This window comes from Oryctolagus cuniculus, chromosome 11 (assembly GCF_051225735.1).
Source record: "Oryctolagus cuniculus isolate XC-2025 breed Fujian yellow rabbit chromosome 11, ASM5122573v1, whole genome shotgun sequence".
NCBI lineage: Eukaryota > Metazoa > Chordata > Mammalia > Lagomorpha > Leporidae > Oryctolagus > Oryctolagus cuniculus.
The window spans coordinates 48,410,702-48,438,510 of NC_142877.1; the positions used below are offsets into that span (position 1 = coordinate 48,410,702).

The 27,809-nt window shown below is 47.2% G+C and overlaps 1 long non-coding RNA gene across 1 annotated transcript in view; it reads left to right on the plus strand.

The window, feature by feature from the left end:
- LOC127487786 (uncharacterized) overlaps positions 1-27,809 on the plus strand; it is a 79,829-nt gene that overhangs the window by 18,212 nt on the left and 33,808 nt on the right. The window lies entirely within an intron of this gene.

The window sequence follows — 27,809 nt, forward strand, 5'->3', positions numbered from 1 at the left end:
CTTAGAATTCTGTTTTACTTGTACCATCAAGTTCTGTGCTGCCATATATTTCATGTTATCAACTAACGGTCTTTTATTTCAGCTTAAAGAAGTCCCATCAGCAGTCCTTGAAAGACAGGTCTGGTGGCGATGGACTCCTTTCGATTTAGGTTGCCTGGGAAATTTTAAAAATTCCCCTTCGCTTTGGTTTGGATATGGTTTGAGTGTTACCCCAAGGGCCCATGTGTTGGAGGCATGAATCTCGATGTGGCAAAATTGGAGGAGGGGGTGTGACTCTGAAGAAGTGGGGCCTGATGCCAGATAATTAAGTTACTGAGAGTGCTGCCCTGAGAAGGGATTCAGAGTTTCCATGGGGTCCAGGTAGTTCATGAGAGAGGCTGCCCCTGCTCTGGCTCCCCTTCTCACCATGTGACTGCTCCCTCTTGCATATGCTGCTGCCGTGATGTGAGTGTCGAATGGGGACCTCTGTAGGGGTCAGATCAGTGGATCTTCCTGGTCTCCAAGCTTCTGAAGTGGTGAGTTACATAACCCTGTTTACTTTATGGGGTAGCCAGCCTCAGGTGTTTTGTGACAGTGATGGAAGCAGATTAATCTGTCCCTGGCTTATGAAAGAAAGCTTTTCCTTGGTTGTCAGGTTTTTCCTTCAGCACTTTGAACATATTCCACTGTCTCCTGGCCTTCATATTTTTATATAGTCATATCAATGCTCCTTTGTATGTAATGAGCTTCTTATCTCCTCTGCTCTTATATTTTTGGGTAGAATTTGGTTGATACCTCTGTACTTCAGAGAGTACTGGCTTCAGTTGTTACTTATTTAAATATGTTTTCTGGAACAATCATGATTAAGAAGTATTGATGTTTCTATATTTTCTACTTCTCATAAATATTATTTAAGAAATAAATTCAGATAAAATCAATATTTAAAAGCACTCAGATTATGAAGCATGCTTACCAAGCGAGACTGGAATATTCTGTCAAGATAGGTGATCACATAACCAACGTAAAACACATATGATTGTTGAACAGCAGACACATGATGTAAGCCTGGTTCTCCAAATAGATTCAGCTGTTCCTCATGGAAACAAACCATGTACTTATCAAAGTTAAAACTAGATCAGATAAAGAAATTATGATATAGACAATATGGAATCCCACCAATCAGTGATACAAAATGAAATCCTGTCTTTTGCAACTGGAAACCATTATACTTAGTGAAATGAGCCAGTCCCAAAACGACAAATACCAAATGATCTCCCTGATCTCTAGCAATTAATAGAGTACCTGAAAGGTAATTTATATGAGTGAAAGTGACACTTTGAGATGCAATATTTTATAGAAAAATTTATTTAATAAATATAAATTTCCAACGTACAACTTCTGGATTATAGCGGTTCTTCCCCCATACCCACCCTCTCATCCCTAAACATTTCACCTCCTACTCCCTCTCCCATCCCATTCTTCATTAAGATTCATTTTTAATTATCTTTATACACAGAATATCAACTCTATACTAAGTAAAGACTTTAACAGTTTGCACCCACACAGACAATAAAGTATAAAGTACTGTTTGAATACTAGTTTTACCATTAATTCTCATAGTACAACACATTAAGGACAGAGGTCCTACATGGGGAATAAGGGCACAGTGACTGCTGTTGTTGATTTAACAGTTGACACTCTTATTTATGATGTCACTGATCACCTGAGGCTCTTGCCATGAACTGCCAAGGCTATGGAAGCCTCTTAAGTCCACAAACTCCGACATTTTTTTTTTTGGACAGGCAGAGTGGACAGTGAGAGAAAAAGAGACAGAGAGAAAGGTTTTCCTTTGCCGTTGGTTCACCCTCCAATGGCCGCCGCGACCGGCGCACCGCGCTGATCCGAAGGCAGGAGCCAGGTGCTTCTCCTGGTCTCCCATGGAGTGCAGGGCCCAAGCACTTGGGCCATCCTCCACTGCACTCCCTGGCCACAGCAGAGAGCTGGCATGGAAGAGGGGCGACCGGGACAGAATCCGGTGCCTCGACCGGGACTAGAACCTGGTGTGCCGGCGCCGCAAGGCGGAGGATTAGCCTAGTGAGCCACGGCGCCGGCAACTCCGACATTATTTAGACAAGGCCACGATCAAAGTCAGAGTTCTCTCCTCCCTTTAGAGCAAGGTACCTCCTTCTTTGATGGCCCATTCTTTCCACTGGGTTCTCACTCACAGAGATCTTTCATGTAGCTCATTTTTTGCCAGAGTGTTTGGCTTTCAATGCCTGAGAAACTCTCATGGGCTTTTTACCAGATCCAGATGCCTTAAGGGCTGATTCTGAGGCTGGAGTGTTGTTTAGGACACTTGTCATTCGATGAGTCTGCTGTGTATCCTGCTTCCCATGTTGGATTGTTCTCTCCTTTTAAATTCTATCAATTATTCTTAGCAGACACTTGGTCTTATTTATGTGATCTCTCTGACACTTAATTGAATCTTTATGATCAGTTATGAACTTAAACTGATCACTTTAACTAAGAAGATGGCAATGGGACCTGTCAACTTAATGGGATTTGGAGTCCTATGGCACATTTTTAGCTTTACCATAAGGAGTAAGTCCTAGGGAACGTGTGCCAAATTGTACATCTCCTTCCTCTCTTATTTCCACTCTTATTTTTAACAGAGATCAATTTTCAGTTAAATTTAAACACCTAAGAATAATTCTGTGTTAAGTAAAGACTTCAACGAATAGTATTAAGTAGAAAAAGAAAATACTAAAAAGAATAAAATGGTAAGCTGTTCCTTGACAGTCAGGATAAAGGCTGATCAAGTCATTGCTTCTCACAGTGTCAGTTTCACTTCTACAGGTTTCCTTTTAGTTGCTCAGTTAGTTGTTACAGATCCCGGAGAACATATGATATTTGTCTCTTTGGGAATGGCTTATTTCACTCAAGCATGATGTTTTCCATTCCTCCATTTTGTTGCAAATGACCAGATTTCATTTTTAACCGCTGTGTAGTATTCCATAGAGTACATATCCCATAATTTCTTTATCCAGTCTTCTGTTGATGGGCATTTAGGTTGACTCCATGCCTTAGGTCTTGTGAATTGAACTGTAATAAACATTGAGGTGCAGACAGCTCTTTTATTTGCCAATTTAACTTCCCTTGGGCAAATTGTGAAGAGTGGAATGGCTGGGTCCTGTGGTAGGGCTACATTCAGATTTCTGAGGTACCTCCAAACTGTCTTCCATAGTGGCTTCACCAGTTTGCATTCTCACCAACAGTGGATTTGTGTGCCTTTTTTCCCCACATCCTCGCCAGCATCTGTTGTTAGTTGATTTCTGTATGTAAGGCATTCTAACCGCGGTGTGGTGAAACCTTCATTGTAGTTGTGATTTGCATGTCTCTGATGGCTAGTGATCCTGAACATTTTTTCATGTGTCTGTTGGCTGTCTGGATTTCCTCTTTTGAAAACTGTCTGTTTAGGTGCTTGGCCCATCTCTTAAATGGGTTGTTTGTTTTGTTGTGGTGGAGTTTCTTGAATTCTTTGTAGATCCTGGTGATTAATTCTTTATTAGCTGCATAATTTGCAAATATTTTCTCCCATTCTGTTGGTACAGAAACTTCTCAATTTGATGTCATCCCAGTTGCTAATTTTGCCTTTGGCTGCCTGTGCCTCTGGGATCTTTCCCAAGATGTGTTTGCCTGTGCCAATATCTTGCAGGGTTTCTCCAATGTTCTCTAATAATTTGATGGTGGCAGGTCTTAGATTTAGATGTTTAATCCATGTTGAATGTGTAAGGTGTAAGATAGGGGTCTTGCTTCATACTTCTGCTTGTGGTAAACCATTTTCCCCAGCACCATTTTGGAATAGGTTGTCCTTGCTCCAGGAATTGGATTTAGCTCCTTGATCAAAAATAAGTTAGTTGTAGATGTTTGGATTGATTTCTGGTGTTTCTATTCTGTTACATTGGTCTATGCATCTGTTTTGTACTAGCACCAGACTGTTTTGATTTTAACTGCCCTGTAGTATGTCTTGAAATCTGATATTGTGATGCCTACAGCTCTGTTTTTGTTATATACGGTTGCTTTAGCTATTTGAGGTCTCCCGTGCCTCCATATGAATTTCAGCATCATTTTTGCCACGTCTAAGAAGAACGTCTTTGGTATTTATTTGGTATCGCATTGAATCTGTAAGTTGCTTTTGGAAGAGTGGGCATTTTGACAATATTGACTCTTCCAATCCATGAACATGAAATTTTTTTCCATCTATTATGTCTTTTTCTATTTCTTTCTTTAGAGTTGTGTAATTCTCGTCATAGAGATCTTTGACCACCTTGGTTAAATTTATTCCAAGATATTTCATATTTTTGTAGCTGTTCTGAATGCTATTGATTTTAGAAGTTCTTTCTCAGCCATGGCATTTCTGTGTATACAAAGGCTGTTGATTTTTTGTGTGTTGATTTTATAATCTGCTATTTTACCAAACTCTCCTATGAGTTCCAGTAGTCTCTTAGTGGAGTTCTTGGAATCCTCTAAATAAAGAATCGTATTGTCTGCAAAGAGGGATAGTTTGACTTCTTCCTTCCAAATTTGTATCCCTTTGATTTCTGTTTCTTGCCTAATGGCTCTGGCTAAAATTTTCAGTACTATATTGAATAGCAATGATGAGAATAAGCATCGCTGTCTGGTACCAGATCTCAGTGGAAATGCTTCCAACTTTTCCACATTCAGTATGATGCTGGCCGTGGGTTTGTCATAAATTGCCTTGATTTTTTGAGGAATGTTCCTTCTAGACCGAATTTGTTTAGAGTTTTCATCTTGAAAGGGTGTTGCACTTTATCAAATGAGATGCAATGATTTTTAACAGATTTATTTATTTGAATATCAGAGTTACACACAGATAGAGGAGGGGCAGAGAGAGAGAGAGAGGTTTTCCACCTACTAGTTCACTCCCCAGTTGGCCGCAACTGCCAGCACTATTCCAATCAGAAGCCAGGAGCCTCCTCCAGGTCTTCCAACACGGGTTCAAGGGCCCAAGGACTTGGGCCGTCTTCCACTGCTTTCCCAGGCTATATTAGAGAGCTGGATCGGAAGTGGAGCAGTTGAGACTTGAACTGGTGCCCATATGGGTTGCCTGCACAGCACGCAGTGGCATTACCTGCTATACCACAGCACTGGCCCCAGGGTTAATCTTAAACTATAAAGTTAACTGAAAATAGATCTTTGTAAAAAAATAAAGAGTGGAAATAGGAGATGGAGGAGGAAGAAGGGTGGGTACATTGCAGGGAGGAAGGGCAGGTTAGGAAATATCATTATGCTTCTGATCTCTATATAGGAAATACATGAAATTTGTGTGCCCTAAATAAAATTTTTAAAAATGGAAAAAGAATATTTAAAAAAAGAAAAAATCAATTACGCACTGTTCTATGTACATACAAGAAATTTACTTAATTTAAATTTCAAAATTGAGTATTAAAGCCGTTTGAAGTGGAATTCTGTTTTATTTATATGCATGGTCAAAGACAGGTCTTTAAATATTTCTGTACTAATGAAAAGTTCAAGGAGTGGGTGTTTGCCACAGTGATTAACACTTTGCTTGGGATGCCTGCATCCCATATTCTGCTGCCTGGGTTTGAGTCTTAGGTTTGCTCCCAATCCCAGTTTTCTGCTACTGCATACCCTGGGGTGCAGCAGGTGGTGGTTCAAATGGTTGGGCCCCGGCTCCTCTTATAAGATACCCAGACTGAGTTCCTAGCTCCTAGCTAGCCTTGGCTGTTGCAGGCATTTGGGGAGTGAATTAGTGGATGGGAGATTTCTCTCTGTATGTCTCTCTTTGTCTCTGTCACTCTATGACCTATGAGAAATCGCTTGTTGGAGCCAGCATTGTATTGTAGCAGTGAAGCCACTGCTGGAGATGACTTGGGCTGGGCCCAGACTTGGCTGTTGGGGCCATTTGGGAAGTGAGTCAGCCAATAGATGATCTCTTTCTTTGTCTCACCCTACCTCTCTGTTGCTCTGCCTTTCAAATAAATATATAAACAAAAGAGTCTATAAAAAAGACTTAAGAAAGCAGCTAACCAGATCAGTCTACACAAAAGCTCTGTTATCTTTCATGAGTTTCCATCACTTCTGAATTCAGTAATAGTACATGCATTTTCTCATATTAAACAGAGATAGAGACGAAATGGGTCTTAGTGAATAAAGTCATTCCCTCTGAGTAGTTTTATCTATCCTAAAATTAAAGCTAGTTCTTTTTCTGCAATTCGATTTGTGTTTTCAGGTTGAGGTGGTGCATTGAAACTGCTTAGCTCGAAACAATTAGAATGAATAAAGTTTATGAAGTATTTCTTATATACCAGACACTGACCAAATTGTATTATATGAACTGATAGTCAATACTCTGAGGAAACAGTGGCAAAAGAGATTAAATTCCTTACAAAGTTTGCAGACTGGTGAATGATAGAATCAGCTGTAAATGGAAAGACTGAGTTGCACATTGATGCTCACTGTTAACAGAGATTATTGTTGGAGTTGGTCATGGCACAGCCATGGAAACTGGAGTCACATGAATTACAAACTATGACAGTCACATCAAGTTTGGAAAATGATGTTTTTAGAACTGAAATCTGTGATGTAGTATTTGAAAGTCCTTTAAATGTTGAGGGCAAGACTTTTTCCTTTTACACTTAAATCCAGTTCTAGAAAAATATGTGAGTGCCAGCACACTAAAGCTTGCTGATCTTCTAAAATGCTAGGAGCAAAGCCCAGTGATGTGCCATTCAGTTCCCATTCTGCTGCTGGGAAACTGAATGAATGCACACCCAGCAGGAGGACACGATGGCATTCCCTCAACTGCCATTCTTAGGTGCTGCCTACTCCAAGCAATGCCACCAGGAGGATCTGCAGTGCTTCCAATGATTCAGAGCCTCCTTGGAATATTGTGATAGAACTACATGTGCATATTTAATACAGGCACTTAAACTAATGAGACCCAAGCAAGGTAGAAACATTGAGAAGCTCTGCTTTTCATTAGAGAGGTGGCAATTGCTCCATTTAGTCTCATGGAGTACCTAATAAACAAAACAATTGCTTCTGTGGGTCGGTGCCTCAACAGGCCCAGTGAAGTCATTCCTGGGTTTTGGTGTTCAGAAAATTCCCCCAGGTCTGTAACCAGCAAGCTCAGCAAGCTGGAGACTGAGGTGGGCCAATGGTACAGCAGCCGAGTCTGGTGGAGAGCAAAGGAGGACAGCCAGAAGAGCGAATTTCCCTTCCTCTGCCTTTGGTTCCATCTGGGACTTCTGTGGATTGGGTGCCCCCAACCCCTGCGTAGGTGGGGACAGTCTTCTTTACTCTGTTCACTGATTCAAATATAAATCACCCAGAAACATTCTCAAGACACACCCAGAAAACCTTGAACCAAATGGCTGGGCATCTCATAGCAGAACCCCCAGCGTCCTTTTTCATGTCCTTCTGGCCAGAAATTTGGACATCCTGTTTGGGTTTTAGCTATTGACCCCATGACTGGGGGTTTGGAGGAAGAGGAGGGAAGCCAGGGGTTGAGAGGTGGAGGGAGCAGTGCGAGTGGGTGGGGGGGAAAGAGGAAACCCGTCTCCATGTGGGTCACTTATTCAGGCTACAACTTTCTTTCTCAATTTTTATTGATTTTTCTAAATCCTCAGCTAGTTGTTTTTTTTTTTTTTTTCAGTTTACCAAATGACCACATTGTAGGTAGATTTTTATATAGCCTACTCTTTTTTATTGGATTAAACAAGGATCCTCTTCATCTCCCAATATGTGTGTGTGTGTGTGTGTGTATTTCCTATATAAAGGAAAGCTTATAACCCAAGGACACAGAAATACATCATTAAATGAAGACAGTTTGTTGGCATAAAATTTAAAAATTGAAAGTTATTGATACTTGGAATTTTCCTAGAACACCAAGCATTTCTACCTTAAATTTATATTCTTTTCTAAGAAATGTCTAGGCATACTGCCATTTTTTCCAAGGATTCTAGCAATAATTTTCAGATGATGAAGTTTCCAAGAACAGAAGCCAGTCCCTTAACTAGTAGCACGCTGCCCATTTCTTGGCAGCTACTGAATAGACTTTTGGGGACAGCTGACCTATCACACCAAAATCCAGTCACAGTGTGGCGGCAGCTCTAGGATAATCAACTCAGAACTCTTTAGTACATTTCACTGTTAAATGGTTGACACATTCAGTGCATAATAGCTCTCATTTTTATATTTTCTCATTTACATTTTCCTTAGTAAGAATGAAAGTACTCTACTGGTTTGGTGGAAGATTTAGAGGGAGCCGAAACTCATGGAATATAATTTTCTGAAAGGACTGGAGTGGGCAACAGTGCCTCCTGGGGTGGGTGAGAGAGATCTCTTTAGCCTGGGGCAAATCTCTCCCCAGATCCTGGATTTCTTGGAAGCCGCACCAGCAGCTAAGCATGCCTCACTGCTCCAGGAGGGCGATTGTAGATCTGGTTAGCAGGAAAAACTGCACTGTGCAATCTGCCCTCCTCCTGCAAGCAGGTGAGGCTGCTACAGGTGGCGCCTTGTCTTGGAGGCTGACCTCCTCCTGCACAGAGAATTAATCTTCCATGACACGGATGAAGGATGCTTCAGAAACTGTTTCACAGATCAAATTGCCCTGCGTGTTCCCCCAAGATGATTCCAAGTCGTGTATCACAATGATGTTGACAAATAAAGCTGCGACTTCCCAGGAACAAGCTGTCAGTTTGGTACCTACCAGAATAAGTGTACCTAACCAAAGTAAAAGCTATAATATTATTGCCCAACGAAGAAGCTAGTGACTCTAAGCTAATTAAAGATGGGCCCTATTCAGAATGGTAGTTTATTAAGTTGATTCAGTACAATCAATGAACACATGTAGGCTTTCCAAGAGTGTGTATGTTGTGCTGTGTGTGTGTGCCTGTGTCTGTGCATCTCTGTGCGTGTGGGTAGGTGTGATTTCTGTGAGTCTGTGTGGGTTGTGTGCATGTGTGCCTGTGTGTGCAAGTGAGTCTGTGTGTGTGGGAGGGTATGTGTATGTGCATGTGTTCATGTTTGTGTCTGTGTGTCAGTGCAGTGTGTAAGTGCATGTGTGCACATGTGTATGTGTGGTGTCTCTGAGTCTGTGGGGGGGTTTATGTATGGTGTCTGTGTGTTGTCTGTGCATGGGTGTGAGTATGTGATGTGTGTGGGGTGCACGTGTTGTGTTTGCATGTGTAGTGTATTCCTGTGTGTGCTTGTGTGGTTAGAGTAAAGAGTGATGCTGCACTTGGCAGTTTGGCAGCATTTGCAAATGGCTGCTCCAGTCCTCCTGGGTGCTGTGCAGGGAGCATGGCCCTTGGTGTGCGCGTGTGGTGAGGCGAGGAGCCTGGCAGGCACTGGCAGGCCACAGAGGCCATTGGCAGCTCCAGGGTCTAGCAGGTGAGGCGGGCTCCAGTGCACAAGTGTGGCCTGGTCCTCCAGCCTTGGAGCCTCGCAGATGTGGGGCCTGGGCTAAGCACGGTGTTGCAGCTGGCAGACACCACAGCAGGCCCCAGAAGAGTGACTGGACCGAGGCCTCGGTGAAGGGAAGTGTGGGGAGCGGCCAGGAAGGAATCAGAGACCCGCGGGACGATGGCAGCGGAGCGGTGAGCGGCCATGGGCCAGGGTGGGCAGGCTGGGCGCCGCTGGACGCTGGTGTGTGCAGGGAGAAGGCCATCTGAGAGGCCAGCCACCCTCAGGAGGATGCGCCAGCCATTGTTGGGAGGCCTGCGTGTGTCAGATGCGGAAGCTGCTCTCTGCTTTACGCACGGCCTTTCCAAACCAAAGGCTGTGGTTGCATCCAGGGTTCCTGGATGGATGGACAGAGGCCGCCGAAGTACCATAGGGGAGAGTTAGAAACACCGCAGGTCTTGTGCGTGATGCCCCTTGGTTCTTGAACAATCCTAGGTTAAATGCAGAAGTAGTGACATACCTCTCTATCTTTTCGTTAAAACTCATGAAATGCATCTCTGGGGAATGGAATTGTTGGCCTTGTCTGGGAGCCTTGTGCAACCTGAGTGTTCTGTGGTTTGGAGAAGGTGGGAGGAGAGGAATTGTAAGAGGTAATATGATGATGTGTTGCTGCTTGGGCTACTTTCAGCCATTTTTCTGTGTTTGGGTCCTTTCGTTTTACTATTTATATAGTGTATATAGTGGACAAATGACTCCTAATTTTGTGACACCTAGTTTCTAGATGTTCAAGAGGTTGCCAGTGTATGACAAGGTAGTAAAATTCACATATTTTATATAATTGCTGTTGACATTCATGGGAAAGCAAGTCCTCTGTAAGTGACTTTTGGATGAAAGTTTGTTACGCCATCTGTAAACATTGCATGTGCTAATACTTGTCCACAGGATGGAGGGCAGGGAGGGAAGTGAGGAGGGAATGGTTCCAGACCAAAATGGTCACATGTAGAAGCTACCTCAGAGGTCATTTTTGTTGTCAGTTTGTTTCCCATGAGTATTGGTCATGTATTTCTGTTTGTCTTTCCCCCACTTGGCTGATGGTTTTCGTTGTGGGGGCTTTGGGGGAATTGGAAAGTAGAGCAGATGTTTCTAATTCTGTGTTGTCGCAACTTGGGATTCTGATTTTCCTCACTGAGGTCATGGTTGTTGCTTGGTCTTTCTATATTGTTGTTATTTGGGGTTGCTTCATTTTCTTCTGTTGGCGACACACCTGGACACACTGTGCTATGTCCCTCTGTGGCAGTGAGCCACTCACATCTCCTCTCTGTTCTGACTTGTTCCATAGCCCTGTCACCGTCCAGTCTCACAGCCTGGGCCTGCATACAGTTGCACCCTCCTCAGATCCTGCACAGTTAGCACCTAGGGCTCCCAGATGCCAGGTAGCTTGGGGAGGGGGGATGATCCATGGTTTTTCCCAGAGTGCCCACTGTGGGTAGGGACAGTGTGGTGTGGTCCTGGACACCTCCACAAACACAAGAACCTGCCCAATTCCCGCTGACTCAGCTGCCTCCCTCAAGCTCCATAGGCAACGTGCCCACCCCAGCCCAAACCCTGTGGAAAAGTTGAGAAAACCTTGAAGAAAATCACCATGGGTTTCAAAGTCTTTCAAAAAACTAATTCCCCTAACCACTGACCTCCCTGCAGCTTCTGGCTCTGAGCTGTGATTCTGCACATGGTTGACCTGGTGCTTAAAATGGTCTCGGTGCAGAAGCAGAGGGGATCCACCCCGAGTTTCCCGGACCCACGATGGGCAGGGACTCAATATTGTGTCAGCGACCATGGCCACTGGATTTCAGGCAAGGAGGGGCCCAATGCTCAGCCAGCTGTCAGGCACAGAGCAGCAGTCTATGCAGGGAGTCATCCCCAAAACCAGGGAGACTGCACAGACTCCCATTTGCAGCCACAGTGCGTCTCAGCCTAAACCATGGGCAGTCTTGTTAGTGGGCGTGGTTCCTGGCCTGGCCTGGTGTCTCTCCTGTGCTGTGGACACCACTGCCTGCACCATCCAGGCCAAACATACCTGGGCTCCTCCTGTCACAGCCCCATCCGTGGGCACTGGGATATGGGCTGTCACAGCTCAGATCACAGTGACAGATGGTGACGTGGTTCCCCAGACGACGAGGTTTAGCCCCGCTGGGAGAAAGACCGCCCTGTCCATGCGGAACCTGTGTGAGTCCTCACCCAGGAGCCAGGAGCTGAGGAGCTGGGAGCTCGTGGAGTGCTCAGGGAACCACATGCATCTCATTTCACCTGGATCCATGGGGCCCTGTGGGGAGGGCTGTGAGCCCACGTCACAGACGAGAACACTGAGGCTCCAGTGAGGACACCAGCCACTCTGCCTACCCTCAGAACCCGTGTTCCTAGCCATGAGGGAGCACTGACCCAGCCCATGGCCGCGCCCATGGTTCCCCTGGATTCCTCACTCTTCTGGGCAGTCAGTGAACCCTGGACACACAGGGGCTTCCTCCTCCCTGCCCCAGGACAGCGGCGGGTGCCCCCCAGGTCCCTGTGTGCTCGGCGTGGGGCTCCCTTGTGCAGCAGGGAGAAGGTGGCTACACAGCACGGGTGGCGACTCAATGCACTGGCATCCACACAGGAGCATGAAGAGAGCTATATTGGACTACATACAGAGGGGGACTTAAATAAACTGTCTGAGTGAGCAGGAGAGGGAGCTATAAATAAACTGATGGTGAGGGGAACAATGGCTCTGACTGGAGGTGGCCCTGGGAGGACCCAGGAGCTGAGCTGTGCAGAGCCGGGTTTGCTGCCACCACAGTTGTTTCACTCGTGGCTGGGGCCAGAGCGGGGCCCTGATGAGCGGATGGGGAAACAGCTTAGAAGGGTGCGCACCCAGCTGGGTGAACGACGGTGGGGACGGTCCTGATTGGAGATTGTGCGCTGCCCACGCCGGCGGCCCCAGGGCCAGCGCCGCTTTGTGAACCAGGGCTGGGGATGCTCTGGCTCTGGTTTGGCTTCTGGAGATGCAGGGGGCTCCAGGGAATCCACAGCTGGCACAGTTGCCAGGGACAGACAGGCTTCAGGTGGCTCTGGCTGGGGAGCAGACGCCGGGGTTGCCACCAAATCTGACCCCAGAAGTGCAGCAGCCGCTGCGGGAGGAACCTCCAGGTCTCCTCCTGGTGCTGGAGCTGCAGGAGGAGAACATGTCATTAACACCACTGCCCGTTCCTGCTGCCCTTGCCAAGAGGGAGATGTCCCTGGCTTCCAGAAGAGCCCCAGCCCTGTGCCCACAGCAGAGCCCTGGGCGGAACGTGCTGCAGCCCTGGGTCTCTGAGCCTGGTCTTCACTCCAGCCAACACCAGCCTTGGAGCCTCCCTCCAGTGTGGGGCAGCCCCGAGACCTTCTCAGGCTCCCACGCACCCACCCCAGTCGTCCTCACCCTCGGGCTCCGCTTCAGCCTCAGCCTCCTGGGGCTCTGGATCCTCCAGCTGCATCAGGAGCAGCTGGGCTCGGCGTGCCAGGTCTGAGCTGGGCATCTGGAGCTGGACGTAGGCCAGCAGCTGATTCAGGCTGGCCAGGTCCTGAGGCTCACAGAAGTGCTCCGGGTAGCGGTCCCGCCAGGTACCGAGGAAGGAGCAGAGGGCACTAGGGGTAGCAGGAGGTCAGCAGAGTCAGACACCTTCTGCCCACAGCCTCCCTCACCCCTGTGACTCTGGGTTCTGGGCTGAGGATACACGGCCTTGTTTGCAGGTGGGCATTGAGCGGCGGCGCATGTGTGAGCCGGCTGCTGCCTGCCTCCAGGCAGGCCCCTGAAATGGGAAGGGGTGGGCCAGCCTGGCTTGAGTTGTGCTGTGGATGAATTCTCACCGTTCCCCAGATGCCCAGGAACCCAGACAATTCTGTTCCCTGCTGTAGGCAACGTCACTGACCTCAGCCCTATAGCATTAATCACAGAAATGTAGGAGATGGGATCACGGTCAGCCCCCTAGTGGCACCCCCGTGTCCCTGCTGTGGAGAATGGAACCTCCCTCCTGACCCAAAGCCCACTCACTCCTTAGTGCGGTCGTCCTCTTCGCAGTGAGGCTGAAAGGATGCATACCTAGAGGAGGACAGGAGGTGTCACCTGTGGTGTCCTGGGTGCCACCTGCCAGGAGGTCTGGGGGAGGGGCTGAGCCCCTGACTACAAGGGAAGAAAAGCAGGGTAGAGACAGTGGTCTGTGCTGTGCACTGAATTTTATTAAGCTCCTGGACATGTGGCTGCACACAGTGGGCACTTCATAGTGTTTGCAGTGTGAGCTTGTGAAGTCAGCCTGCTTGTCCCCAGGGGTCTACGTGGGCCTGGGCCCCTTTATCACCCTCTGGTGTCTCAGTTTGGGTCACTACCAGGACAGAGAACCACACATGGAATCTGGAAGGTTCTTTGTGAATAGGAAGGCTGCTTTGCCTGAGGCCACGGGTGGTGAGGCCTGAGGCCGCAGAGCCTCATTGTAGGGTGAACATAATGCTAAATGAGACCCCTGTCCTTGGCAGCCCACTCCTCCGGGAAGCACTTTCTGGAGCTCATCCCATTGGTCCCGAAATCACCAAGGGGCTTTTCCTCTGAGCACCAAAACTCTGCGTGAATGATTTACGACCACAGGCAGGGTCTGGGACATCACCAAGACCCAGTCGAGAGGTACTGAGTCATCCCATTCTTGCAGGTTCCGGCCCTCACCTTTGGAACAGCAGGTGCATCACCCGTTGGGTGGTGGTGAACCTTTGATAGATGTTCAGGAATGTGGGGACGAAGAAGGGGTCCCCTCTCTGCTGGGCAGGCACCAGCTGATTCACCAGCTTCTCCACCATGCCTGTGTCCAGGGTCCCAACCCTGCTGGCAGCCGTCAAGGAGGGCACCGTTCCCACGTCTTGTTCCTGGTGGGGTGCTGCACTTGGTTCAGCTGCTGGCCCCTCAGGGGCCTCCAGCGCCTCTGCAGCTGAAAGGTGGACTGCCCGGGGCAGCGATGGTTCAGCCGACTCTGGTTGGGGTGCCGCTGCTGTAGTTGGCGCTAGATCTAAGCACAGAAATGCAGGAGCAAATGCAGAGGGAGAAAATATCAACACCACAGCCTTTCCTGCTCCTTGTGGTCAACCAGGAGTTTCCTTGCCTTCCAGGGAAGCCCCAGCCCTGCCACAACAGGACCCTGCCCAGATGTGGTGAGCCCTGAGGGCTCTGAGCCTGGTCTTTGCTCCCAGACAACACCAGGCTTGGAGCCCCGTCCCAGTGTGGCTCTGCCCCAGTGCCCTCCAATCTCCCACGTACCCAAGCCCTCCTCACCTTTGGGCTCAGCCTCAGCCTCCTTGGGCTCGGGGTCCTCCAGCTGGGTCAGGAGCCGTTGGGCTCGGAGTGCCAGGTCCGAGAAGGGCATATGGAGCTGGACGTAGGCCAGCAGCTGATGCAGACAGGTCAGGTCCTGAGGCTGACAGAAGTGCTCGGGATAACGGTCCAGCCAGGTTCCCAGGAGGGAGCACAGGGCACTGGGGACAGGCAGGCGGGCAGCAGAGTCAGACGTCTCCTGTCCACACCCACCCTCGCCCCTGTGACTCTGAGATCTGGGCAGAGGATGCTCAGCCCTTGTGCAGGTGGACAGAGAGGGGTCATGTGTAGGCCGATGCTCCCACCTCCTCTCGGGTTCTTGAGATGGGAAGGATTGGGCCAGCCCTTCTGAGAAGGGTTGTGGTAGGGACAGATTCCCACTGCTCTCAGGATGCCCAGGAACCTCGTGTGTCTCTCAGGTTCTTCAGGTAACATGCCTGACCTCAGACTTCAAGTGGAAAACACAGGAAGGGTGCAATCCTGGGTCAAGGTCAGCCCCCCAGTAGCACCCCATGTCCCTGCTGTGGATAGTAGAAACCTCCCTCCTGACCCAAAGCCCACTCACTCCTTAGTGCGGTCATCCTCTTCACAGTGAGGCTGAAAGGATGCATACCTAGAGGAGGACAGGAGGTGTCACCTGTGGTGTCCTGTGTGCCACCTGCCAGGAGGTCTGGGGGAGGGGCTGACTCCCTGACTACAGGGGAAGCAAAGCAGGGCAGATAGAGTGGTCTGTGCTGTGTGCTGTCTTTTGCTAAGTTCCTGGGTATGTGCCTGCACACAGTGGGCACTTTCTTATGTTTGCTCTGTGGGTGAATTGAGCTCCTTCTTAGGTGTTGAGAGGTCTGAATCCCCTCCAGCAGCCGCTAGGGGTCCTATTCAGACCATTATCAGGATAAGGACCCCCAGAGGGATCTGGAAGGTTCTTTGTGAACAGCAAAGCAGCTTTGCCTACGGCCATGAGAGATGAAGCCTTAGGTCCAAGGCTGTTTCATGAGCATGGGAGGAAATCTCTAAATCAGACCTGCTGGGCAGCCTATCCCTCAGGATCAGGCTTAGAAAGAACTTTATCACTCTGGGAGACACTCCCTTGATCACCAAGATGCTGCAAGAACACACTGAGGCCCTGAAGGGGAGCAGGGTGTCACCAAGTTCCAGCCAAGGGTGGTGCGCCCCCCCTGCGCCTGCAGGTGCAGGTCCTCACCTTTGGAACAGCAGATGCAGCACCTGCTGGGTGGTGGTGAACTTGTGATAGATGAGCAGGAATGCAGGGACGATGAAGCGGTCCCCTCTCTGCTGGGCAGGCACCAGCTGACTCACCAGCTTCTCCACCTTGCCTGCCTCCTGGGTCCCCATGCTGCTGGCAGGTGACGGGGATGGCACAGCTTCCACTGTTGCTGGTTCCTCAGGTTCCAGGATTGGTCCTGGCCCCATCTGAGCTGCTGCCATCTCAGCTGGGGCCGGCTCCACTGGAGCAGAATCAGCTGCTCTTGGCGAGGGCTCCCCCTCCAGCCTGCTTGCCACCATGGTCCCCACTCCGCTGGTGTCCTCCAGGGGTGTGGCAATGTCACTGTCATTCTGGGGTGAGACAAGGAGGGTGGTTGTAATCCTGGCCCTGATGTTCTGCCCCCACCCTCCTGCGGTTGTCATGGGACCACCAGGTCCCCATCCCACCCCCCGTCCCTTCCCATGGGCCACTGACCTCCCCAAACTACCCGCTCCACACCACCCAAGATGGATGCAAGGACACCCAGGAGGATCAGCGGGGGAGGTCTTCCCAGGGGTCCTGGCCTGGCTGGCTGAGATCACCTTGGTTTCCCTCTGAGAGAATTGCCAGAGCTGCTGTGGGCGAGGGCTGACCCAATGTCTGTAGCTCTGGAGAATATCCGCAGCCTGGGGCTGGCCCCGGCCTGGGCCTTGGGATGTTGGGAGACAACACGAGAACATATCTGCTCGATGGCCTCTGACCAACTGAACTGGCTGGGTCACCAGCACCACATTGTGGGTGCCTGGTAACCGGGGTTCCAGGTTCTGTTGTGGCCATCGTCAAGGAAGTGAGGTCACTTCCTGAGGTCCTCTCAGCAGACCTCCCCTAGGTTTCTATCACTGCTGACTGTCCCCCAGGACAGATGCCGTGTGCACACCTGCATCCCGTTATACCAGCACACACACACCCTCGCCCCCCGCCAGCTCCCTGAGGGAAGCCTGGGCCAGCCACACTTTCCAACTAGGAGGTCATAGACCAGGGTCAGACTGGCATCTCCTTCCTCCAGGCCTGTGTCTGGGTAAGTCCTGTGCCTCTCCGGGCCTCCCCTGTCCCCTCTCTGCAGCCAGGGGATTATTCTGGCATCTGCTTCCAAGGGATGCCCTCAGAGTGCGGAACACTAAGCACTTGTGTGAGCTGTGAAACCTGAGGCCTGGTATCACCTGTGTCTAATGCATGACCTAGAGATGGGAGGACCCCAAGAAAGGCTGGGACATACAGTGGACCATGCTGTCACCACCTTAGGGTGATTTATTGTAATATAGCATCATCTGCTCTCATAAACAGATGAGGATGTGACTCATAGCCATAGAGCATGTCTGAAATTGTTCTGATCTTGGCATGTTTCAAAGCCAGTTCTCCAGCATTTTGAACCCCACCCAATGAGGAATGTTGTAAAATACTGCACAAAGTCTTGCTTTCATTGTCTTTTCTGGTGAGTTGTCATGGTCAGTTGGTTGTGTCGTGCCCAGGTCGTTAGATCCCCGCAGAGACCCCCAGAGAGTCAATCACACCGAACTGCAAAAGCAAGGTTTATTTGGGAGTACAAGCCGCGACAGGGACCCTATCCAACCAACCGGCACAGCAGAGGAAGGAGTGAGGCCCCGGTCTTTGTTTGGGAGAGCTTTTGAAGGAAAAAAGGGCTACATCAGCAGGAAAAGAGTTACATACAGTACGGAAGCTTTGGGTACAGGGAGTTACAGCGGGGACTTACAGCACGGAATCTTTGGGCGCAGGGAGTTACTTTGTTTAGCAGTCTCTACTGTGCTGTCCTTGGTCTACTGAGCTAGCTGTCCCTGGTAAGCTTTGGTATATCTGGAATGCCTGAATGCCTGCTTTTACAAGGACCCAGGTCTGCTGTGGGAAACGGAGGCTGCTTTTTTTTTTTTTTATTGTTTTAAAATGGAGGCACTTTTGGCTTCTCAGTTGAAAAGTGTGTTTTAAAAAACTACAGAAATTTTTTGTGTGCCTTTAACAGTTGATGCATCGTAAGTGCACATCCTTACCGGATGCAATGTGGTGTTAGATGTGTATAGTGTGTCATGAATATATGCTAAGTCGGGATACTTAGCATATCCAGCACTTCGCACATAGGTTATTTTGTTGTGTGGAGGACATTCAAATTCTCTCTCTTTTTTTTTTTTTTTTTTTTTTTTGACAGGCAGAGTGGACAGTGAGAGAGAGAGACAGAGAGAAAGGTCTTCCTTTATGCCCTTGGTTCACCCTCCAATGACCGCCGCGGCCGGCGCGCTGTGGCCGGCGCACCGCGCTGATCCGATGGCAGGAGCCAGGTGCTTCTCCTGGTCTCCCATGGGGTGCAGGGCCCAAGCACCTGGGCCATCCTCCACTGCACTCCCTGGCCACAGCAGAGAGCTGGCCTGGAAGAGGGGCAACCGGGACAGAATCCGGCGCCCCGACCGGGACTAGAACCCGGTGTGCCGGTGCCACAAGGCTGTGGATTAGCCTAGTGAGCCGTGACGCCGGCCTCAAATTCTCTTTACCATGGAGCTGGCACTTCTGTGTAGGGGGTTAAGCTGCTGCTGCTTGCAACACTAGCATCCCATATGGGCACCAGTTCCAGTCCCAGCTGCTCTGCTTCTGGTCAAGCTTCCTTCTAATGTGCCTGAGAAAGCAGCAGAAGATGGATCAAGTGCTTGAGCCCCTGCTACCCAATTGGGAGACTTCCATGGAATTCCAGGCTCCTGACTTCAATCTGACCAAGCCCGACCGTTGCCATTTGGGGAGTGAACTAGCAGATGGAAGATCTCTCTATTTCTGTGTCGCCCTCTCTCTCTCCCTCTCTCTAATTCCACCTTTCAAATAAATAAATGACATCTGAAAAATAATTCTCTTTACCTACCATGTCGAAATGTGCAGTGAGGCTTTTAAATCCCTGGTGGGTCCCAGGCGATGGTCACATTCGTGAGCCACGATTCTGGATGCAGGTTCTCCCTCTTGCTGGTGCCATCTAGAACTTTGTAGATGGCGGGTCCCCTTTGGCAGGAGTCTGTTGTTGAGAAAAGAATCAGCACATGATAGAAACCAGAACATTGCATCCCGAAGACTTGTCCAGGGATGAGATGGTATTGTAGAGCAGCCGTGTGGATGACAACAACCTGGGTGGAATAAAAATGTCCAAAAAAAAAAACACTTTGGCAGAGGAGCAGGATGCGGTTTGCCAACCTGGGGACCTCCTGTCCTTCTGGCCCAGGACCTGCGGGTGGGCTGGGGGTCCTGGGACGAACTATGTCCTCTGCACTGTGGACACCGGAGCCCTCGCTGTGCCTGCTGCACTGCCCTGGCCCAGGCACTGAAGCAGGGTGAATTACACCTGCCCCAAGCTCAGTGATTTAATGCATGCAGTGCACCTCCCAGAGCCCCCACCCTTACCCTGCCCATGGCCAGGGCTTCTGGACCAACCCCAAGGAGCCTACGCAAGGGACACTGTACAGCCGGGCCGGAGGCCATTGGCAGCTCCAGGGCCCAGCAGGTGAGGCGGGCTCTACTGTCCAAGCGCGGCCTGGTCCTCCGGCCTTGGGGCCTCGCGGATGTGGGTCCTGGGGTGAGCGCGGTGTCCCAGCTGGCTGACACCTCAGCAGGCCCCAGAAGATGTACCGGACTGAGGCCTTGGTGAAGGGAGGTGAGCAGAGTGGCCAGGAAGGGAGCGGAGCCCTGGGGGACGACAGCAGTGGAGCGGTGAGTGGCCATGGGCTGGGGCGGGTGGGCTGGGCACCGCTGGACGCTAGTGTGGCCAGGGAGAAGGGTGTTGGAGAAGTTGCAGACCAAAATAATCATATTTAGAAGATACCTGAGATCATAGCCATTGTTTACTTTTGTGCAATTTTGTTTTAACGGTGTTGTGTTCTTAGTGGGCAGGTCCTTACCTGTGGCTACTTCAGAAAGTTCATGGAAAATGAAGTCAAAAGATGTTTATTTTGGTGCTAAAGTATCAAAGCCTGTAAAGCTTTTTGTGTAACAAGTATTTTCCATGAGCTTTTTGAAGATCTGCGTATGAACTATCTAGTGATAGAGATGTTTAGAAGTGCTTGGTGTATTTAAAGTAGGAACAGTAGGTTAGCACTTTCCTAAATAGCTTTTTAAAAAAAAAGTGGTAGGGAATGTGTGGAAGTGGAATTGATGAGCAAGTTTTGTGAACAGTACGCTCTGTTGTACTTTTGGTTGGGTTGAGGGAGGTGGGTGGGAAGAGATTACAAATCGTGTTTTTGCTACTGTGTGCTTAAAAATTAGAGCTTGGTACTTCCCTATATGTTACATGCATTTGACTTAACTTTGATGTTTTTTATATTTTGTGTATGTATGGGACAAAGAGTCCTAATTTTACAAGATCTGGTCTGTAGATATTAAAGAGGTTGCCAATGTATGACAAAAGTAGAGTTAATAGACTAACACATTTGGTATTTTTGTGTTAAAATTTATACAAAAACTGTCTTCTGAAAAGGACTTTTGGAAGTGAAATTGTCACTTCACATTGCAGTGACACATTTGCCCACGTCTGCCTGTGGGTGTGAGGGGGAAGGAGTTGGAAGAAGGGAAGACTTCTCTCGACCTCCGTGAATGCTCCTATTTAGAAGACACCTTCTGATATGAGCAGTTCCCTGTGTGTAGTTTATTCAATACTGCTGTGTATGTGGTGGACACATTTAAGTCCTTGTTTGAAACATCTAATCCTTCTAGATGAAAAAATTATGTTAAAATTAGAGGTGGTAAATAATACATTTTGTAGATATCCTTTTGTTAAATTCATATGGAATACTGTCTCTTGGAAGTGGAATGATGAACTCCTGGTCTGAGCAGTACACACTGTGGTGTTTTGTGCTGCTTCCGGGAGGAAGCAGCGGGTGAAAGTCTACAGGGCTTTTCCCCAGAGTGTGTGCAGTGGGACAAGGTGAACCATTGTCCAGGCTGTTTGTCATGCTGTGTACATAAGGTATACGTAAAGGGCAAACAAGTCCCACTTTACAACACCTAGTCTTCCTGGATGTTAAAGAGGTTGCTGGTGTATGACAAAAGTAGAATTAGTAATCGAATACATTGAGTGTGCTTTGTGTTAAAACTCATAGGAAAGACTGTTCTTAGATCCACTTATGGAAATGATATTGTTAACATTCCCTGTAAGCATTACAGGTGCTTCTACCTGTCCACTGGGTTGGTATAGTTGGAAAGGGAAAGGTTTCCTAGCCCAGAATGTCCTTGTTGAGAAGACACTCCCTTTAGAGCCTTTGTAACGTGTGTGGGATTTTAGGGGCTCTTGTGTGTTTAGTGGGAAACTGAACTCCTTACTGGAAGCATCTGGTCTCTAGGTGTTTAAAAGTAATACTTGTTTGTTATTTCATAGGAGTGGTTGCATTTTGGGAATGGCATTGAACTTGAGAATGCTGAAGTCACTGGGTGGTGGGCGTTGGGGGTGGGGTCATGAGGGAGTATGCATAGAAGGGGTACCTTCCTGTTAGATTGTTCTGATTTTCTACCCATTGTTATATACATGCATTTTAGTTGATACTGCTGTGCATTAAAGATACAAATGTCCTAATGTCCAAAGTATATTCAAAGTAGAGGTAATAAGATAATGCCTGTATAAACACCGCTCTGGAGAATGCATAAAGTATAGACAAATAGGACAATCTTCAGGAAGGAAGGGTGAGGAAGAAGAGCTGCAAGCCAAGGAAGCAGGAGCCCCTGCACTTTGAAACATTACATCTGAGTGTGTAGACTCACAGGATTCTGTGTGTTTACACAGGGATCCCCTGGAGTAAGCTTTGGAGGTCTGGAGCAATTCCATTAGAGGAAGGGCAATGCCCAGCCACATTGCTCCAATGGGAAAGGAAGTCAGTAACCCAGGACTCAAAGTCAGACTTATGCATATGGCTGAAATTTTATTCATGGGCTTAGATTCTTGTTGGGGAGAGATGATCACACAGAATTTCTACCCCCATAGCAAGATGACCAGGTCAGTATATATAAATATATGTGGCACTTGAGGAAGTTCTGGAAAGCAGCATTAAAAGATAAGTTCATGGAACCAGCGCTGTGGCATAACAGGTACAGCTGCAGCTTGTTTGCTGGCTTCCCATGTGGGTATCAGTTCGAGACCTGGCTGCTCCACTTCCCATCCAGCTCCCTGCTAATGCCCATGTGGAAGACCCAGAAGAAGCTCCTGGCTTCAGAATGGCCCAGGTCTGGACACTGTGGCCATCTTGGGAGTGAACCAACAGATGAAAGATCTCTCTCTCTCTCTCTCTCTCTCTCTCTGTCTTTCTCTCTCTCACTCACACACTCACTCTGCCTTTCAAATAGATAAATGAATCTTTAAAAAAAAGGATAATTTCATTTTGGTGACAAAAAATATCCATGCATACACATGGTCTTCAAAATGCTCTTGAATGTGAATATTATGATAAAAAAAACTCTGCATACATTTCAGTATTTCTGTGCCAAAATAAGCTTATGTTGGCAGTGCGCTCCAATTGCTTCTGCCTGCCCTATGATCAGCGCCACAGCAGCCCGTGCTCCGGCCATTCAGCTGGGACCTGCGCCTCTGCAGGTTTTTGTAGCAATTGCAAATGTCATCTTGTTGTCAATTTCTGTTTCCATCCATTCACTGCTAATATACACAAATAGGTTGAATTTTGTGTATTGATTGTGTGTCCTTTAATCTTGCTGAAGACTCTTATTAGTTATAGATGAGTTCTTGTAGGATATTTCTAATATTCTATGGAGATTATAATGTCATTTGAAATCAAGGACAGCCTCATTTCTTCATTTTCTATCTGTTTTCATTTATTATTTTGTATTGCCTTAATTATATTATGTAGAACTTACAGTACTAGTAAGAGTACATGTTTTAATAAAGTGTGAGAGGCCTGCGCCACGGCTCACTAGGCTAATTCTCTGCCTGTGGCGCCAGCATCCCGGGTTCTAATCCTGGTCAGGGCGCCGGATTCTGTCCCGGTTGCTCCTCTTCCAGTCCAGCTCTCTGCTGTGGCCCGGGAAGGCAGTGGAGCATGGCCCAAGTGCTTGGGCCCTGCACCCACATGGGAGACCAGAAGGAAGCACCTGGCTCCTGGCTTCAGATTGGTGCAGCGTGCCGGCCGTAGCAGCCATTTGGGGGGTGAACCAACGGAAAAAGGAAGACCTTTCTCTCTGTCTCTCTCTCACTGTCTAACTCTGCCTGTCAAAAAAAAAAAAAGAGTGTGAGAGCTTCTATCTTTCTTTATTATTGATCCAAGGTGGACAGCACTCAGTCTTCTACTGTTATATGTGATATTAAATAGAGGGTTTTTTTTTATAATTTTTTTCTCAAGTGAACATAATTGCTCCCAATTTATATCGTGCTCCAAAGCTTATCATGAATGAGAATTAGGTTCTGTGAAATATTTTCCTGTGTCAGGTAATATAATCTTACTCACTTTTCCCTTGTTAGCCTGTTCACATGTTGGACTACATCAGCTTCGAGTAAATGCTGCAACAGCAGTGCACTTAGAACAAATCTCATTTAGTTGCACTGTATACATCCTTTTAAACATTGTACAGTTCAGTGTGCTAATATGTTGAGGATTTTTGCATGCACTTTTATTCAGGAACGATATTGTACCACAGATTTTTGTTTTACTTTCTTTCCATTATTGTTTTTGTCTGGCTTTCTTATTAAGCCATAAAATGTCTTAGAAAGTATTTTCTCTTTTTTAAATTGTCTGAGATTGCCTGAGGTTAAATTGTCTAAGGTTGGTGTTAATTCTTTAAATGGCAGGCTTCCACAGTTCAGCCACCCGGGCATGAAAATTTTATCAGGAGATTTAAAATGACAGATTCAATACATTTATAATACTATTAATATGGTCTATTTTGTTTTGGTTAAGTTTTCTGTGCTTTCTGATTTTTGGGAAATTAATCATTTCCTCTAAGTTGTCAAATTAATGAGTAAGTTCCTTTAGTATTCCTTTATTGTTCTCTTAATGTCTACAGTAACCCTACAGAATCTGTAGATGATATTTCTTATTTCCTCTTTGTTTTGCTTTGTTCTGTTTTTAAAGATTTCTTTATTAATTCAAAAATCAGAGTTAAACAGAGAGAGGAGGGCCAGAGAGAGAGGTCTTCTACCAGTGGATCACTCCAAAACTGGCTGCAATGGGTGGACCTACGCTGATCCAAAGCGAGGAGCCAGGAGCCTCCTCCAGGTCTCCCACATGGGTGCAGGGGCCCTAGGGCTTGGGCCGTCCTCCACTGCTGTCCCAGGCCACAGACAAGAGCTGGATTGGAAGTGGAGCAGCTGGGACTTGAACCAGCGCCCATATGGGATGCTGACACTGCAGGCAGTGGCTTAACCTGCTACACCACAGAGCCAGCCCCTCTTATTTCATCCTTGAAACCTGCAGGTTCTGTCTTTTCTTGTTATATTTTTGCAGTCTTGCTAGAGTTTTACCAACTTGACTGATTTTTTTTTTGACAGGCAGAGTGGACAGTGAGAGAGAGAGACAGAGAGAAAGGTCTTCCTTTGCCATTGGTTCACCCTCCAATGGCCGCCGCGGCCGGCGCGCTGCGGCCGGCGCACCGCGCTGATCCGATGGCAGGAGCCAGGAGCCAGGTGCTTTTCCTGGTCTCCCATGGGGTGCAGGGCCCAAGCACCTGGGCCATCCTCCACTGCACTCCCTGGCCACAGCAGAGAGCTGGCCTGGAAGAGGGGCAACCGGGACAGAATCCGGTGCCCCGACCGGGACTAGAACCCGGTGTGCCAGCGCCGCAAGGCGGAGGATTAGCCTAGTGAGCCGCGGCGCCGGCCCTTGACTGATTTTTAATAGCAATTTTTGTTTCATTTTCTAGTTTGGTTCTTTTCAAATTTATTAATTTCTGATTTCATTACTAACTTATTTATGTTTGGTTTAGGTATATTTACATCTTCTTCCTCTAGCTTCTAAGTATAAAATGTTAAATTAATGATATGAGTACTTTTATCTTTATTAATATAAGTATTTAGTAATATAAATTTGCCTCACAGCACTGCATTAACACCAATCTACATTTTATATATTTTATTCTCATATGAACTCAGTTAGATGCATTTTAAATTCCATTTGACACTACTTCTCTGACTTATGGATTATTATATATATTTAATGCTATTCATTTGTAGATTTTCTGGTTGCTTTTCTATTTTATCTAGTTGCTCCAAAACAATGTCTGCATTACTTCAGTTTCTTTTACGTTTGTTGAGGTATAAATTGTGGTCCAGAATGTGGACTATCGTACAGAATATTCTGGCCTATTTTTAAATGTATATTTTGATGTTGTGTAGGACATTTTTATATATCAGTTGCATCCTCTGCGTTGATTATATTGTTCGTATCTGCAACATTCTTCTTAATATCTTGCCTCACTGTCCTACCGCTTGCTGAAGGTGAGACTGTTGAAGTCCCAAGCTGTAATTGACACATTAAAGCTTACACTTGTCATTTTATTATTTATATTCTGTTTGTTTCTTTGGTTTTATTTCTCTACTTCTTTATTTTTGCTTTTATGTGTGTTATGTAAGCATTGTTCATGATTACATTTTGTTTTATTTAAAATTATTTCCTAGTTTAAAATCTTTTTGTATAGCAATAGCTTTCTGGGTGATTGCTCTGGGCAGTACCATACAAATAGGATAAGACTTATCATATCCTGCTTGTATCAACATTTTTCCACTTCAAGTGAAGTATGGAAATCTTCCTTGAATTTATTTCCCATTAACTCACCTTGTTTTGTGTATTGCTACCTACAGTATAAAATATGAAGACATATTTTAATCCAGTCATTAAATATGATTTGTATTCATTTTATTGTTGGAAAACTTCCATTAAAGATAAGATTACTAGTGAAAAGTTTTATTTTACCTTTCCTTCACCTTAGAATGTTTTTCTTTTTCCTAAGTGGTGAACTCTGCATTGACCTCAAGGTTAATCCATAGTAATTCTACATAAAAGAAAGACAGCAGATAAATCCAAATAATGAACATGATTGTAAACCAGATCAGAACTATACAGACATGCCCCTGTACAAAGGCAGAGTTCTGATGTGCTGATCCCCATCTCCTTTCCCCGAGGATAATTCATGAATACTGACACCAGAAACCTCTGATTGCGTGTGTGTGAGACCTTGGTCTCCAAATCCCTTACACAAATGTCACGCCCCTGGACACGAGTTGGCTGGCTTCCAGGTACCAAGGTCTACTAAATTTCAAGGAGGAATGGAGATCCCACCCTGTAAGATGCATTGGAACTCCCATGACCACTTCCTCATCCAGGCTCAGGGGTTTAGAGGAAAATCAGCAAACATCAAGACAGGTGCAGCTCTACCCTCTGATGCCTATGGCTGGGGTGGGGCAGCAGTGCTCTAGAGAACTCTTTGTGTAACGTTGATGAGTCTGGGAGTACTCTCTAAAAGCAACTTTCCCACCTCAAGGCAGAGGTAGGTTCTGTGGGGAGCAACTCGGACTAGACTAAGTTACTGGAATTAAGACTTATTCTATGCATCTGCTCTCCCACAATATGGCGCTGAGAAGGGAGAAACAGCTTCTACACAGCTGCCTCCAGTTCAACCAATAAACAGCAGGACCTGCTCCTGATTGGAGGAGAGCAGCGTACTCGGCGTGTGGGTAGCAGAGTTGGGATTGGTGAAGAGGACTATAAAGGAGGAGAGAGACAACATGCACCAGGAACATCTAAGGGGAACATCTATTTGAAGGAACACCTGTGCAGCCCCCGAGAGAGCCGACCGGCGGTGTGCCGCTCCCCTGCGGAAGTGGGGAAAGTGGCCAGGGGGAACCGCCCTTCCACGGAGGTGGAAGGGACAGTAGCCAACCCGGGAAGAACCAGCAGCAAACCCGGGGAGGGCCGAGCAGACAAAAGAACAACGCAGGGTCCTGTGTCGTTCCTCCACGAAGACGGGGAGCGACAGGTTCATACACTGAGGAGTAGCCCTATTCAGTCGTCCGTATTCTGAACACTTGAATGAAGTTCAGGGACAGGTTAACTCAAGTGTCAAACATCCATTAAGATGTCAAACAAATTAGTTTTCTGTGTAAGTAGTGAAGCTTTCCCATCCCTACCTCTGCTTATCTCACATGGTGATTGCCTTCTGTTTCCATGGTCCAAATTATGTACACTGCTTCAATCTTTAGAAATATAACCCTAACAAGAAGTTAGAACCAAACAAGAACACTATGGCAATGACAGTGGGATGAATCATAGGGAGAGGCGGTGAATAGAAGTTGATATGAAAATAGTTTCAGTAATTCAGAACTACAACTTCATATTGAGGGCAATTTAACCCAAATGACGCTAATTTGTATATTTGGATGCATAAAGTTGAGAATTTAGAATGTTCCAGTCTGAGCTCAGATGGCACTGGAATGGAGCATGTCTACTATGTGATGTCAAGAGAAAAACTGTCAAACTGGAATGTCCCAGGGGAATGAGCAGGCTGGGAAGGATGTAGAAACTGTGCCACATGACCTACACTGGGAAGAACTAGGAAAAAGAGACTAGAGAGAAATGAGATGCTTCTTTTCAAGGACATTAATGACTGTTGGGTAGGAAAACGTTTCACCTTATAGTAACTGCCCTAAAATAAGCCCCCATGAGCTGAGAAAACACATTTCAACTGAAAGTAATATAGTCTGAAAACAGAATGAGGTTCTTCAATTGAGTTCCTTTTCAACAGGGCAGTGGCTAAACAATTAAATATATGGATTTTTAGAGG